Here is a 15,410-nt window from a genome sequence, read left to right on the forward strand (position 1 = left end):
TAACTTTCTGGTTTAAGACTTTACACTGCCCTATATTAGCATAGCCATTTCAGCTCCCTTATATTTGCTATTTGCATGATAAATTTTTTTCAGACTTTCATGTTTTAATCTCAACTATTTGTATCTTGGAAGATAACGTGTATCTCCCATCATGAGCGTTTGTTTGGATCTTGTGTTTTATCCAGTTTGGTCATCTCTGCCTTTGTATTACATTGTTTAATCCATCCACATTTAATGTCATTACTAATATGGTTGAATTTTTGCTTGCCAGTTTGCTTTCAGTTTTTCATGTCTCATGTATTTTTTGGTCTTCTTTTCCTACTCACTGTATTTTTTTATTGTTGCCTGGCTATCTTCCATTGCACCATTTACATTTATTTAATGATTTCTACTATATGAATGGTTTTCTTAGTGGTTGTTCTGGGGCTTACAATATTCATCTTAATTTATATTCTATTCCAGTTTTATATTAATTTCAGTAATTTCAGAAACTTTATTCCTAGAAAACTATTTCTTCTTCCTTAACATTAAAAACCCATTACATTGTTTCAATTATTGATGTATATAATGTATCATTTGGAGAAACAAAGAGAAGAAAGGAAGCAAATATTTTTTTTTAATTAAAGCAATTGTTTATTATTTTTCACTCTCTTCATTTGCCCTGTGTGCCTGAGGTATCATCTGGTGTCATTTCTGTTCCAAAAGAGCTTCATTCCCACTCCACTCCTCTGTGCTCCTGTTGTCAGACAAAATATGTATAATATGTCATAGGCCCAACAGTACAAGTTTATAGATATTTTATGCAATTGATTTTTAAGCCAGTTATGAGGAGAAAGGGGGAAGGTATGTGTAACTGTACTGTTTTTAAAATTATGTAAACACTTACTTTTACTGGTACTCTTTGTTTTTTGTCTGCATGAATTTGAATCACATGCTTTTAGTTCAAAGAAATTCATTTAGCATTTCTTATACCGCAGGTCAATGAGCAACAACCTTTCTCAGTTTTTTTTTTACTTGCAAATGTTATTATGTGTTCATTTCTGAATGATAGTTTCACTGGATACAAGATTCTTGATTGACAGTTCTTTACTTTGGGTACTTTGAACATGCCATTCGGCTGCCCTCTGACTGCCATGGCTTCGGATGAAGTCAGCCCTTGATACTATTGGGATTTCCTCGTGCAGGACAAGTCATTTTTCTCTTCCAGTTTTCATGATTTTCTCTTTATTTTCGGACCTCAGTATTTTACTATAATGTGTAACTCTTGGTTCATCCTATTAGGAGTTTGTTGAGTTTCTTATTATGCAGATTATTCTTTTACATCAAGTTTAGGATGTTTCAGGCATTATTTCTTTGAATCTTTTTTCTGCTCCTTCTCTCCTCTCCTCTGCTCATCTCATTAGCACACACTTGTGCATTTAGTGGTGTTTCACGTTTCCCTGAGGCTCTCCTCATTCTTTTCCTTTAATTTTTCTTTCATTTCCTCAAGTGAAATCATCTCTGTTAGATTCTCTTTAAGTTCAAAAATCATTTTCTTCTGCCAGCTCAAATCTACTGTTGAGTCCCTCTAGTGAATTTCCCATTTCAGTTATTATAGTTTTCAACTCCAGAATGTTCATTTGTTTTTAAAATAATTTCTATTTCTTTATATTCCCTAGTTGATGAGTCAGGGCGATTATATCTTCCTATACTTCTATAAACATAGGTTCCTTTAGTTCTTTGAACGTAGTTACAATATCTGCTTCCAGACCTTCATCTGCTAAATTCAACATCGGGCTCCTCCGAGGTAGTTTCTGCTATCTAGTTCTCTCCCTGTGCATAGGTCACATTTTTCTGTTCCTGAAAATGTCTTCAAATTTTTTATTGAGATTTGGACATGTCAGTCAATATACTGTAGTCACTCTGGGAACTGGTCCCACCCCTCGTGCAGCTGGTCTGTTAGTGACATGGGTAACTCGGGACGCGGTCTCCGCTTCAATACTCAGAACTCTCCGCTTGTTCTCTCATTGAGCCTGGCTTCCCAGGAGTTACTGTGTGTCAGCGTGGCTTCACGGTCAGCCAGGATTCCTCAGAAGTTGCGGAAGCCCTGGAGCCAGCTAGGTTTAACCCCTTATTATTGGATCTGTGTTGGCCTGAAGGCTGCTCTCACAGGTTTTGCCCCATGTTCAGCCAGAGACCAATAGCTCAGCAGGCCTCTTTGGCTGCTCCTAGGAGTACACAGGCTGAAGCATACTCACAGTGCTACGGACGACCAGGAGTGACCACACTTTACTCAGGGCCTCCTGATTGTCTCTTTCCTTGATTTTCCTGTGAAACCTCTGGCTGGTCTGTCTCTCAGTATTATGCTCAGCCATTATCTTCCATGAATTTCTAGCAATTGTTCTGTTTTTGTTTTGTTTTGTTTTGTTTTTTTTGGAATGACCTCGGACATAAATTTCTCCCCAGGTTGACTAAATCAAGTCAAGCTCCTCAGGCAGGGCCAGAGTGTTACCAATGTCTGCAGCTTGCTCTGACCCTTGGCCCCAGAAGAACTTCTGTGCTTTGCAGTGGAAGCTGGGGGGAAGAGACTCAGTCTTTACCCTAGGATTCTCCCTATAGAGCAGGGGCTATTAGTGTGGGGGGGGGGACTGGTACCCCCACCCACACATTACAGTTCCTCCTATAACATTTGGTGGGGAAGCAGGACCACCCAGTGTTTTCCACCATGGGATCTGGGGTGATGGGCATTGCTGTTGACCATCTGAGCCACAGAATCTCTCCTGCACAACCCGGAGCTGGCTGGTTTTATCCCTAGCTCAAATGGCCTCGATTGCTTGTATTGAACTTCCACAGATTTTGTGAAATAAATGCTTTTAAATTTGTCTTCTCGGCCCTTTGATGAATCTCCAAAGACTTGACGTGATTGCCTTTGCTAGTTCTGATGATGATGCACTTCTTGCGGACAGGTTTGCTGAGCTCTGCACACTCCCATTTCAGGAGTACCCTCCACCAGTTTACATTTTTTTTTACATTATTATTTTTTTAAAATAATTTTTAAATTTTTATTAATGTATAATGTATTATTTAGTCCCAGGGTTACAGGTCTGTGAATCGCCAGGTTTAAACACTTCACAGCAATCACCATAGTTATTATTTTTTTTTATGGAGGCATGATGCTCCGTGTTATATATGGACCACACCTTCTTTATCCATTCATCTGTTGAAGGGCATCTGGATTCTTTCCACAGTTTGGCGGCTGTGGCCATTGCTGCTATGAATATTGGGGTACAGATGGCCCTTCTTTTTAGTATGTGTGTATCTTTTAAAAAATTATTTATTTTTTAAATTTCTTTTCAGTGTTCCAGAGTTCATTCTGTATGCACCACACCCAGTGCTCCATGCAATACATGATCTCCCCAATACCCACCACCAGGCTCACCCGACCTCCCACCCCCCACCCCTCCAAAACCCTCAGTTCCTCAGAGTCCACAGTCTCTCATGGTTCATCTTCCCTCTGATTTCCCCCAACTCCCTTCTCCTCTCCATCTCCCCATGTCCTCCGTGTTATTCCTTATGCTCCACAAATAAGCGAAACCATAAGATAATTGACTCTCTGATTGACGAATTTCACTCAGCATCATCTCTTCCAGTCCCGTCCATGTTGCTACAAAAGTTGGGTATTCGTCCTTTCTGATGGAGGCATCATACTCCATAGTGTATATGGACCACATCTTCCTTATCCATTCGTCCGTTGAAGGGCATCTTGGTTCTTTCCACAGTTTGGCAACCGTGGCCATTGCTGCTATGAACACTGGGGTACAGATGGCCTTTCTTTTCACTCCATCTGTATCTTTGGGGGTAAATACCCAGTAGTGTAATTGCAGGGTCAAAGGGAAGCTCTATTTTTAATTTCTTGAGGAATCTCCACACTGTTCTCCAAAGAGGCTGCACCAATTTGCATTCCCACCAACAGTGGAAGAGGGTTCCCCTTTCTCCACATCCTCTCCAACACACGTTGTTTCCTGTCTTGTTAATTTTGGCCATTCTAACTGGTGCATGGTGGTATCTCAGTGTGGTTTTGATTTGAATCTCCCTGAGGGCTAGTGATGATGAACACCTTTTCATGTGTCTGGTAGCCATTTGTATGTCTTCATTGGAGAAGTGTCTGTTCATGTCTTCTGCCCATTTTTTGACGTGATTATCTGTTTTGTGTGTGTTGAGTTTGAGGAGTTCTTTATAGACCCTGGATATCAACCTTTTGTCTGTACTGTCATTTGCAAGTATCTTCTCCCATTCCGTGGGTTGCCTCTTTGTTTTGTTGACTATTTCCTTTGCTGTGTGGAAGCTTTTAATGTTGATGAAGTCCCCAAAATTAATTTTCCCTTTTGTTTCCTTTCCCTCTGGAGACATGTCTTGAAAGAAGTTGCTATGGCCGATGTGAAGAGGTTACTGCCTATGTTCTCCTCTAGGATTCTGATGGATTCCTGCCTCACGTTGAGGTCTTTTATCCATTTTGAGTTTATCTTTGTGTACGGTGTAAGAGAATGGTCGTTTCATTCTTCTACATATAGCTGTCCAGTTTTCCCAGCACCATTGATTGAAGAGACTGGATATTTTTTCCTGCTTGTCGAAGATTAGTTGACCATAGAGTTGAGGGTCCATATCTGGGCTCTCTACTCTGTTCCACTGGTCTATGTGTCTGTTTCTGTACCACTACCATGGTGTCTTGGTGATCCTAGCTTTGTAGTAAAGGTTGAAATCAGGCAACGTGATGCCCCCAGTTTTGTTTTTCTTTTCAATATTTCCTTAGCAATTCAGGATCTCTTCTGATTCGGATGACATGACACTTTATATGCAAAACCCAAAAGACTCCACCCCCAAACTACTAGAATTCATATAGCAATTCAGTAATGTGACAGGATACAAAATCAATGTACAGAAATTAGTTGCTTTTTTATACACTAACAATGAAAATACAGAAAGAGAAATTAAAGATCCGATTCCATTTACTATAGCACCGAGAACCATAAGATACCTGGGAATAAACCTAACCAAAGGTGTAAAGGATCTGTACTCGAGGAACTAGAGAACACTCATGAAAGAAATCGAAGAAGACACAAAAAGATGGAAGACCATTCCATGCTCATGTATCAGAAGAATAAACATCGTTAAAATGTCTGTACTGTCTAGAGCAATCTATACTTTCGGTGCGATCCCGATCAAAATTCACCAGCATTTTTCAAAGAGCTGGAGCAAACAATCTTAAATTTTTATGGAATCAGAAGTTTACATATTTTTAAAGGGAAAAAAACTTTGGAATTTATTTTTTTAAAAAAACTATTTGAATTTTAAAATGAATGTATACTGCTTAGACAGTAAAGAAGAAGCAGTCTTCTCTCAGTGTTAAGACGTGTGGTGCTAAAGGACTCGATGCCATGTGGCTGGTTCCCACAGCCGACACTACTTCCCACTCCAGCCCCATCTATTTTGAGACTAGTAACATTTCCCCCATAAGTTTTGGCCTCCAACTTGCTGTATTTTCTTTGTGCCAGAAGTTGGGTCTTTCTAACACCCTCCTCCCTGGGCGGACTTGAGGTCAGGCCGACATGTCTCTACACTGTAGATGGTGGTGGTAGGTGTGTTTTCTGCCGTGTGGTTGGTGACGGGACACGAGGCCCCCTCCAGGAGGCACCCCTGCCTTTCTGGGGTTCTATGGAGGCACACAATGTGTCCTCGGCCTCAGGGCAGGGAGGGCTGGGGCTCCTGTGCCTGGAGCAGTCTGTCTCTCTGGCTGCATGTGCAGATGTGCCTGACGGTGTCCAGATGTTCCCCTTCCCTCCCTCTAGGAGGACAAAGGCAACTCCAGGCTGCCAGTGCACAGGGCCTGCCTGGCTAGAGCTGCCTGGAAATAGGCATCAGCCCATCTGGGCGAAGCTGCGGGCAGGGTTGGGAGGAAGACAGTGCTGCGGAGGGAAGGTCAGACTCAGGCTGTGCGGAACCCAGTCCAGCAGCCCCTTGGCCTGCGGGAACCTGCCGGCCCGAGGCTCCCATCAGGGAACAGTCCGCCCCCGCGCCCCCCGCTCTGTCTGCTCTGATCTGTCCACAGTGCACGCTTGGATTTCAGCTCCCCGTCCTCACCGTGGCATTTCCGACCTTGTTTGTCTGCAGATCTGAAACACAACCCGGGAGCCTGCGGGTCCGGGCACCGCCCGTCTGGGTCAGCTCACAGATTCCCATTGTGAGCTTGTGCAGCTGAAAGCGGGGCGGCTGGGGTCTTACCAAGTTCTCAAAGTCAGAACCAAATTTACACTGGGGCCGGGTCTCATTTTGAATAGTCCTCAGGGCACAAATGGAAGCAAAGCCCAGGAACGCTTGTGATAAAGGAGTCCACGTGATCCGGGGATTAGAGAACTTGCGAGAGCCTGGGTCCACGAGCACGGCAGGTTGGCCCGAGACTCCCAGCAGCATTTCCACAGAAGTGATGAGGCGCGCGTAGCCAGGACCGGGCGGAAACCAGCCGGCGGAACCCCGTGGCCCCCGTGCTGTCCCCAGGGGTCGCTGAAGCTCTCTTCCTCTCCTGGTGTGATGTCCTGCGGGGGGGGGGGGGGGTGGGGGTGCTGCACGGGCAGGACCCTGAAGCGGAGAACACTTCCAGGGACGGAGGGAACCTGTGTCTACCTACCCATTCCCTTCATGCCTCCCCTGGTCACCAGCATTGGGGGGTCGGGTCCCCATCCTCCTCCTGGCTTTCCTGTCTTGTTGGGGGCCTTTCTGCCCCCTGGTGCTGGTCACAAGTCTTTGGGGGGAATTCTGGCCATTTTCTGGGGTCTAGAAACTTTGGGCAGCCCCATAGGGCTACTGCTTGCCCTTGCCCGTGTAGACCAAGCCCCCCAATGGTCCCCAAGGTGGCCGTTGGAGGAACTGAGTGGAGTGACCGGGCCTGTGGGTTTTGGCTGTTGACCCCAGCACTCTCGTCCAGGTGAGCCGGCTCTCCGGCCAGCCCGGACCACCCCTCCCTATCTGCTGTCTCTGATGTGGTAGACACGTATGACTGGGGACTGGGCAAGACAAGGTCCTGGCACGTGGGAGCTTCTCCAGGCTTCCGGGGCTGCCCCGGAGGACACTTCCAGGAAGGAGGTGGTAGCCTGGGAAATGTGGCCAGAGATGCTCTGCCGAGGGGGTTCGTGGGCAGAAGGGGCTGGAACACCGCACAGAAGCTGGGCCTGGGCATCGGGCTTGGTGAGGGGCTGCCAGCATAACCCCGGCGGCGGCCCCCTGATCGGGCTGAGCCGGAGCCCACACCCAGGGCACTGGCTGAGGACACTGGTCCCAAGGCGCCAGGTCATTGTCTGAGGCCCCCAGTGCTCTTGATATCAAAGGCCATCTGTCCGGGGTCCAAGCGTCCCCCATGGGAGCCGGCCCTGCAGAAGGTCTGCAAAACAGGCGGGGTTCTTCAGGGTTCCGCAGTGCGCATGTGTGGGTCTCGAGAGGGGTTCACACGCACTGCGCCTGCAGGGGTGCAGTGCTCTGAAGCCTTGTGGCACCCGTGTCCCCACCGGTCCCCATGGGACTGATGCCACTCAGGGTCTGTCCTCCGTGTGAGGGGAAAGCAGGGCTCCTGCCTGTAATCTACATCAGGCTCTCCGGGCCGTAGGACATCGGGCAGGAGCCGCCGGTCCAGAGGCCTCAAGGGCCCTCGTGTGTGTGTGTCAGACTGGGCACCCCCTCATGTGTGGGGGGATCAGAGCCAAGAGGCGGGGGCACCGTGGGCGGTGTGGCAGAGCGTGGCGGCCGTTCCCGGAGGCAGCAGGACCGCAGCCTTGGCCTGACTCATGGGGATTGTGGCCAGAATCCTGCCCCAGGGCCTCACCCCCTCCGCCCACCCCAGATTTCCCACCAGAACCCCCACGCTGGGCCTTGTCACAAGCCGTTGGGCAGCTCGGCCAGGCCTGGGCACCCTGCCCGCCCACCCTGGGCTGAGCACCCCCAAACCTTGGCGCCAGCCCCACCCGCCCGTTGCTGTTTGGGAAGAGAAGAAACAGATTTTCCTCTGACATTCTGGTCTCCTTCCCTGGAGCTCAGGCAGCGCTTGCTGGGCGGGGCGTTTCCGGAGTCGGACTTGGGCCAGAGCCCAGCTGCGCCCCAGAGCTCTCTGCTGGGCGGGGTGCTGGCTGAGGTTCACGGTTTCCTCCAGGAGCCTTCTCCCGGATGATGGGAAAACCCCGTCTGGACGGTCCCAGGGGCCACTGTGGCCTGTGAGGACTCCTGGCCTCTGGCCACTGAGCTGGGCGCCAGCCCCTTCGCGCCAACACGTCTCAGTCCGTCCACGGCGAGCCCCAGGTGGTGTGGGGCCAGGCCTTGTTGTCCCCGGATGGGCACTGTCGGGAGGAGCTCCTGGTGGGGCCCAGCACATCTCAGGCCCCACGTCTGAGGAGCACATGGAGCGCCGTGGGTGGCCCGGGCTGGCAGTAAGAACACTCAGATACCCACGTCTGTCTTCACATAACAATTCCAGTTTCCACGAACAGGCCCTGCCACGCCTGTGGCCCGTGGACGAGGGCGTTCCGAAGCTGTCCCGGGTGCCGCCTGCTGAGTGCACACCCGAGCACGCTGGCTCCCTGTGGCCTCCGACCCTCTCCCCAGATGGTCAGACCCTCGAGGGCCACAGAGGCGACAGCGTCAGCTCCTCCTCTGCGGGGGGAGCGCTGGGACCCGCCAGCCAGGCCTCTGCTTTGTCAGTGAGCTTGTCGCAGGCCGGCCACCTCGTGACACAGCAGGCCGTCCAGAGGGACGGGACCTTGAGGGTCTGAGGGGCCTACCTGTGGAGGGGCTCTTGCTCCCTGGGAGTGGACAAGTGTTTCCAGGTCGTGTGTGGCCGCTGGGCCAGGCAGAGTTTGGGAGGGTTGAGGAAAGTCAGAGCAATCCTCGTCCCCTGAGGGGCTGCTTCCCAGTCCACGGAGGGAGCACGGACTGTGGGTGGGGCCTGCAGACCTCCTGTGCCACTGGGGAAACTTCCTGCTGGGGCTAGGCCCCCCACAGCAGTGGGGTTGGAACTCTCTGCCTTAAAGTCCAGCACTTCAGTCATTTAAATTGTGACCAGCTTGAAAATCGCAGCATCTTTGGACCTCAAGAAGCATGTGCCCTAACGATGGTCACCAGGACTTTCGTAAACCGTGGAGGGCACCGGTCTGCCCTGAGCCCCAGCACTTGTGATCCCCAGAGCTGTGTGGCTAATTGTGCTCAGGTTCTTGCTAAAGATACTCAAGGACACAGCCGCCTCCAGGATCACGTAGTGCTGTGGGGAAGGGCTAATCCCCGGAGCACTGAGCTTGTGCTTCTCACTGGGGCGTTTCCAGAAGGGGGGCCGGGCTGGAGACCTGCTCGGCAGCTGCCCCTGGCCTCCCTTCCGGCGACCTGGGGCGAAGTCGCCACCACCCCCGCCCCACACACAACAGAGTGTGGAGAGGGAGCGGGCACGGCTGGGAAGGGGCGGCCGGCCTGAAGACGGAGCGTGGAGGGTGAGGAGCGTCCACGGGCAGCCAGACCCTCCTGCCCCGGCCTGCGTCCTTAGCCGGGGTCCTGCTCTCGGCCCCTCCCAGCCCCCAGTTTACTCAGCGAGGAGTCCTCTGGGCAAAGGGAACTGTACCTGCCCGATGCCGGGCCCCCAGGAGCTACGAGAATAGACACAATAAAGGGACCGTTCGTCCTAAAGACTTGGGGCCGGAGTCTGGCCTCCCTCCAGCCACATAAGCCGTGACAGCCGTGGCCCCGTATCCTCAGCTGCCGGCCACAGGAGGACATGCCGACAAAGTGGGAGGAAAAATGGCCATTCCGTCATGCGTGGGGGATTGTCCGGGCTGGGCTGCCACTTATGGTTCCTCAGCGAAGACTCACAGAATCCACGCCCGAAGCTGGGGGTGGCAGGTGGGGGCCAGCGACGGCCAGGGGAGACAGCGGGCCCAAGCTCAGACACGAAGGGGAAGTCCTCGTTCCCAGGCAGGGAGCTAATCCAGCATCCTTCCTGGTGGCTTCTCTCGCTCGGCCCCGCCAGCCAAGGGACGTACTTGTCACGTGGGGCCGGGGATCCCACCACCAAAAGGAGACAGTGAAGAGGAGTAAGCTGGTGGAGTAGGGGGGCCCCAGGCTTGCTCGCTCCCTGGGACATAGCTGTCATCCTAAACACCCAAGAAATCCATCTGGGGACTGAGAGAACCGACTGCACAACTAGGGGCAGAAAAGTGGCCGCCTTGTGGCAGGTAGGACCTGCAGAGAGTTGACGTAGGAGCTGTGGGTGCTGCAGAAGGAGGCGAGCCCTGATCCCGGAGAGCGCGAGAGAATGACCGAGCGCGCTAGAGTGAGAGGCAGAGTGAAGCGACAGAGAGGACGGCCCGAGAATGCCCCTCCCCCAGCGAAGGGAGGGAAAAACGGAACAAGACGAAGCCAGGGAGGGAGACAAACCCTAAGAGACTCTTCATCTCGGGAAACAGACTGCGGGCTGCTGGGGGCGGGGGCAGGTGGCTGGGGGTGGACACTGGGGAGGCACGTGCCACGGTGAGCGCTGTGACCTGTGTGAGACTATGGACCACAGACCTGTGGCCCCGACACAAATAATACCTCACACGTGAATTTAAAAAAAGAGAGAAGAGGGCGCCCGGGGGGCTCGTGGGAAGCCGCTGCCTTCGGCTCAGGTCGTGATCCCAGGGTCCTGGGATCGAGCCCCGCATCGGGCTCTCTGCTCGCCAGGGAGCCTGCTTCCTCCTCTCTCTCTCTGCCTGCCTGCTTGTGATCTCTGTCAAATAAATAAATAAAATAAAATAAATAAATAAATAAAGAGAGAGAAGAACAAAGAAAGACTCTTCTCCAAAACCACTGACTGGGAAAAGGAGAGGGTTGGCCGCCACGAGTGTTTCTAAGCAGTGGACTGCAGAGCCTGAGGTTTTGGAGGTCCGTACCACCACTGGGGGTGTGTCTGGGAGGCCTAGGGGTGCTCCTGTGGGGAAGGCAGGTAGAGACCGGAAGTGGGTAGTGTGGTCTGAGGAACACCTGGGTCGCATGGTGGAGAAACTGTGGAGTGCATTTGGGAGAGGTGGCACGGCCTCTCCGGGGACAAAAGAGGTGGCAGGCAACAACATGCTGCCCTGTCCATTAGCACAGGAACAGAAACACCTGCTGAAGACAGTAAACCTTGGTGCTGGCTTTTTGCTGTGCTTTACCGTAAATCTGTGCCCTGTGCAGTCATGTGAAGGCTTTTCTGGGACAAACTAGCCCTGGCCACAGTGCAGTAAGACCCTGCCCCGGAGGATCCGTGCAGGTCTGTGCTGTGCTAAAACTCCAAAATTTGGAGTTCTGAAACCCAGCTGTGTGCCTGAGATAAAGCACGGGATTGCTGAGCCATCGGGCAGGCAGACAGCCCGGACGCAGACAGGGTGAGGGCAGGGAGCTGACAGAAGCTGGGGACACAAGATGGAGATTGTTTGCTCTTCTGTGAGGGCTTCCTGAAGAGCGGGAGGTGCAAACTCCCCACTCTGGGGGTGTGACCGGGGCAACGCCATCTCCGCACCCCACCCCAGCCCAATTAGCACAGGCTGACTTCAGGGAACAACACAGTGCCCCACCCCCCGTGGAGGCCAGCCCCGACCCCCTGCAGTCTGCGGGTGCTTCCCCGCTAGGGCCCGCCCCCAGAAGACCAGCACAAACCCCTTACATGCACCACATCTACTGAACATAGACGGCTGCAAAGCTTCGGCTCTCAGGGAGATAGGATCTAGCTTCTTTTAACAAATGGACCAAAACATACCCAGGAAAAACTTGCCACCCACTGACACACTGGACAAGGTCCAAACAATCCCCACTGCAGGCAAGAAGAAACTCCAGGGAGGAATGGCTTGAGGGAAGGAGTAGCCAAAACAAAATATCAGGGTGCACACACTAAACACCTCCTGAGGCACCAGGTCCTAATCTGGGGATAGGACTTCTTCTTGATAGAGCCATTACTCTCAGGAGCAGGAATATAACAGGGTTTGCTAACAATCTCACACACACACACACACACACACACACACACCAGTAACCCAGACAAAAGGACAAAATGGAGGAATTCACCCCAAAAGAAAGAACAGGAAGAAATAACGCCAGGGGTTTAGTCATCCCGTATCTTACCGTACAGACGTAAGATGTCTGAACCAGAATTTAGAACGACGATGATAAGGACACTAACTGAGCCCGAGTAAAGCAGAGAAGACACTAGAGAGTCCCTCACTGCAGAGATAAAGGAGCTAAAAACGAGTCACACACAAACAATGCTATAACGGAGACGCAAAATATAAAAGATAGAATTATGGAAACTAATGAAGATGAAAAGAAGAGAGGAATGTATTGGATCACAAAAGGAGACTTAGGGAAGGCACTGACTCCATAAAGTGTAGTGACATTCATATCATAGGAGTCCTAGAAAAAGAAGGAGAACGGGACAGAAGGTTTATTTGAGCACATTTTAGCTGAAAACTTTCCTACTCTGGGGATGGAGCCAGACATCAAAATCCAAGAGGTGCAGAGAACTCCCACCAAAATCAACAGAAGTTCGCCAACACCAAGACATATCAGAGTCAAAGTCACAAAATACACAGACAAGGAAAGAATCCTGAAAATAGCAAAGGTAAAAAAATCCTTAGCCCTCAAGGGAAGATGATCAGGTTGACAGCAGATCTGCCCACAGAAACGTCACCAGCCAGAAGCATGTGGCAGGAAGTATTGAACATGCGGAATGGGCAATACACGCAGCGAAGAACACCTTGGGCAGCAAGGCTGTCGTTCCGGAAGAGGAGAGAGAAGGAGTGTCCCAGACAAACAAAAGCTAAAGGAGTTCATGACTAGACCAGCCCTGCAGGAAATAGTACAGGGGGTCCTTTATGTGGGAAAGAAAGACCAAAAACAACAAAGACTAGAAAGAACCGAGAAGGTCACCAGAAGCACCGACTGTACAGGTAACCCAGTGGCACTAAATTCATATCCATCAATGGTCACTCTGAATGTAAACGGACTGACTCCTCCAATCAAAAGACAGAGGGTGTCAGAGTAGAAGAAAAAAAATAAACCCGAATCGCATCTCTATGCTGCCTATGAGAGGCTCATTTGAGACCTAAAGACACCTGCAGATTGAAGTGAGGGGGTGGAAAACCATCTATCATGCTGACGGACGCCAAAAGAAAGCTGGAGCAGCTGCCCTTCCATCAGACAAAGTAGATTTTAACCAAAAAATGTAACAGGAGATGAAGGAGATGTAACAGGAAATGTAACAGGAGATATATATATATTTTTATTTTTAAAAAATTTTTAATAAACATATAATGTATTTTTATCCCCAGGGGTACAGGTCTGTGAATCGCCAGGTTTACACACTTCACAGCACTCACCAGAGCCCATACCCTCCCCAATGTCCATAATCCCACCCCCTTCTCCAATCCCCCTCCCCCCAGCAACCCTCAGTCTGTTCTGTGAGATTAAGAGTCACTTATGGTTTGTCTCCCTCCCAATTCCATCTTGTTTCATTGATTCTTCTTCTACCCACTAAGCCCCCATGTTGCATCACCACTTCCTCATATCAGGGAGATCATATGATAGTTGTCTTTCTCCAACTGACTTATTTCGCTCAGCATAATAAGAAGGGTACTATGTTTTAATTGAGCGGTTTATCCATCAATAAGATCTAACAATTGTGAATATTTACGGCCCCAACTTGGGAGCACCCAAATATATAAATCAATTAATAATAAACAAAAAAGAATTCATTGACAATAACACAACAATGGTAGGAGACTTTAACACCCAACTTAGAGCATGGACAGATGATCTAAGCAGAAGATCAGCAAGGAAACAAGGGCTTTGAATGATTCGCCAGACCAGATGGACTTCACAGAATACTCCGAACATTCCATCCTAAAGCAGCAGAGACACATTCTTTTGAAGTGCACACGGAATGTTCTCCAGAACAGGTCACACACTGGGTCACAAATCAGCTCTCAACAAGTACTTCAACAAGTACTTTCAACAAGTACAAACAAAGCTGAGATCATGCCATGCGTATCCGCATACCACCAGGCTATGAAACTTGAAGTCAACCACAAGAAAAAATTTGGAAAAACCACAAAACATGGAGGCTAAAGAACATCTTGGTGAATGGGTTAACCAGGAAATTAAAGAGGAAATTTTAAAAATACAAGGAAACAAATGAAAATGAAAACACAATAGTCCAAAACCTTCGGGATGCAGCCAAGGTGGTCTGGAGGGGGACGTATATTGCAATACGAATCTACCTCAAGAAACAAGAAAAGTCTCAAGTACACAACCTAACTTCACACCTAAAGGACAGGAAAAGAAAGAGCAAATAAAGCCTAACGCCAGCAGAAGAAGGGAAATCATAAAGATTAGAGTGAAAATAAACAATATAGAAACAAACAAAAAGCCTCAGTAAAACATACCAACAAAACCAAGAGTTGATTCTTTGAAAGAATTAATAAAATGGATAAAATCCTAGTCTGACTTAATAAAAAAGTAAAGAAAAGGGACCCAAATAAATAAAATCATGAATGAAAGAGGAGAGATTATAACCAACACCACAGAAATAAAATTATCCGTGAATATTATGAAAAATTATATACCAAGCAACTGAGCATTCTGGACGAAATGGTTAAATTCCTAGAAACTTACAAACTACTAAGCTGAAACAGGAAAAAACAGAAAATTTGAAGAGACCTGTAACCAGCAAAGAAATTCAAACAGTAATCAAAACTCTCAACAAATAAAAGTCCAGGGCCAGATGGCTTCCGGGGGATTCTATCAGACATTTAAAAGAGAGTTTATACTTCCACTTCTTAAACTGTTCCAAAAATTAGAAAAGAAAGGAAAACTTCCAAACTCATTCTACAAGGCAGCCGGCACTACCTCGATTCCCAACAAAGGCTCCACGAAGATAGAGAATTACAGGTTAGGATCCCTGATGAATATGGATGCAAAATTTTTTCAACCAACAAGATACTAGCAAATTGAATCCAATAGTACATTAACAGAATTACTCACCACGATCAAGCGGAACGGATTCCTGAGCTGCAGCGTGGTTCAATATTTGCAAATCAACCAATGTGATACACGACTTAATTAAAAAAAGGACAAGAATCATGATCCTCTCAGTAGATGAAGAAAACACAATTGACAAAATACAGAACCTTTTCTTGATAAAAATCCTCAATGGAGTAGAGATAGAAGGAACAGATCTCAACATCATAAAGACTGTATTGAAAGGCCCACAACTACTATCATCCTCAATAAGAAACAACCGAGGGCTTTTCCTCTACGGTCAGGAACAAGAGAGAGATGTCCACGCTCACCATTACTGTTTAACATAGAACGGAAGGTTCAGCCTCAGCAATCAAACA

This window comes from Mustela putorius, unplaced genomic scaffold (assembly GCF_011764305.1).
Source record: "Mustela putorius furo isolate JIRA1106 unplaced genomic scaffold, ASM1176430v1.1 tig00000765_pilon_pilon_pilon, whole genome shotgun sequence".
NCBI classification, from domain to species: domain Eukaryota; kingdom Metazoa; phylum Chordata; class Mammalia; order Carnivora; family Mustelidae; genus Mustela; species Mustela putorius.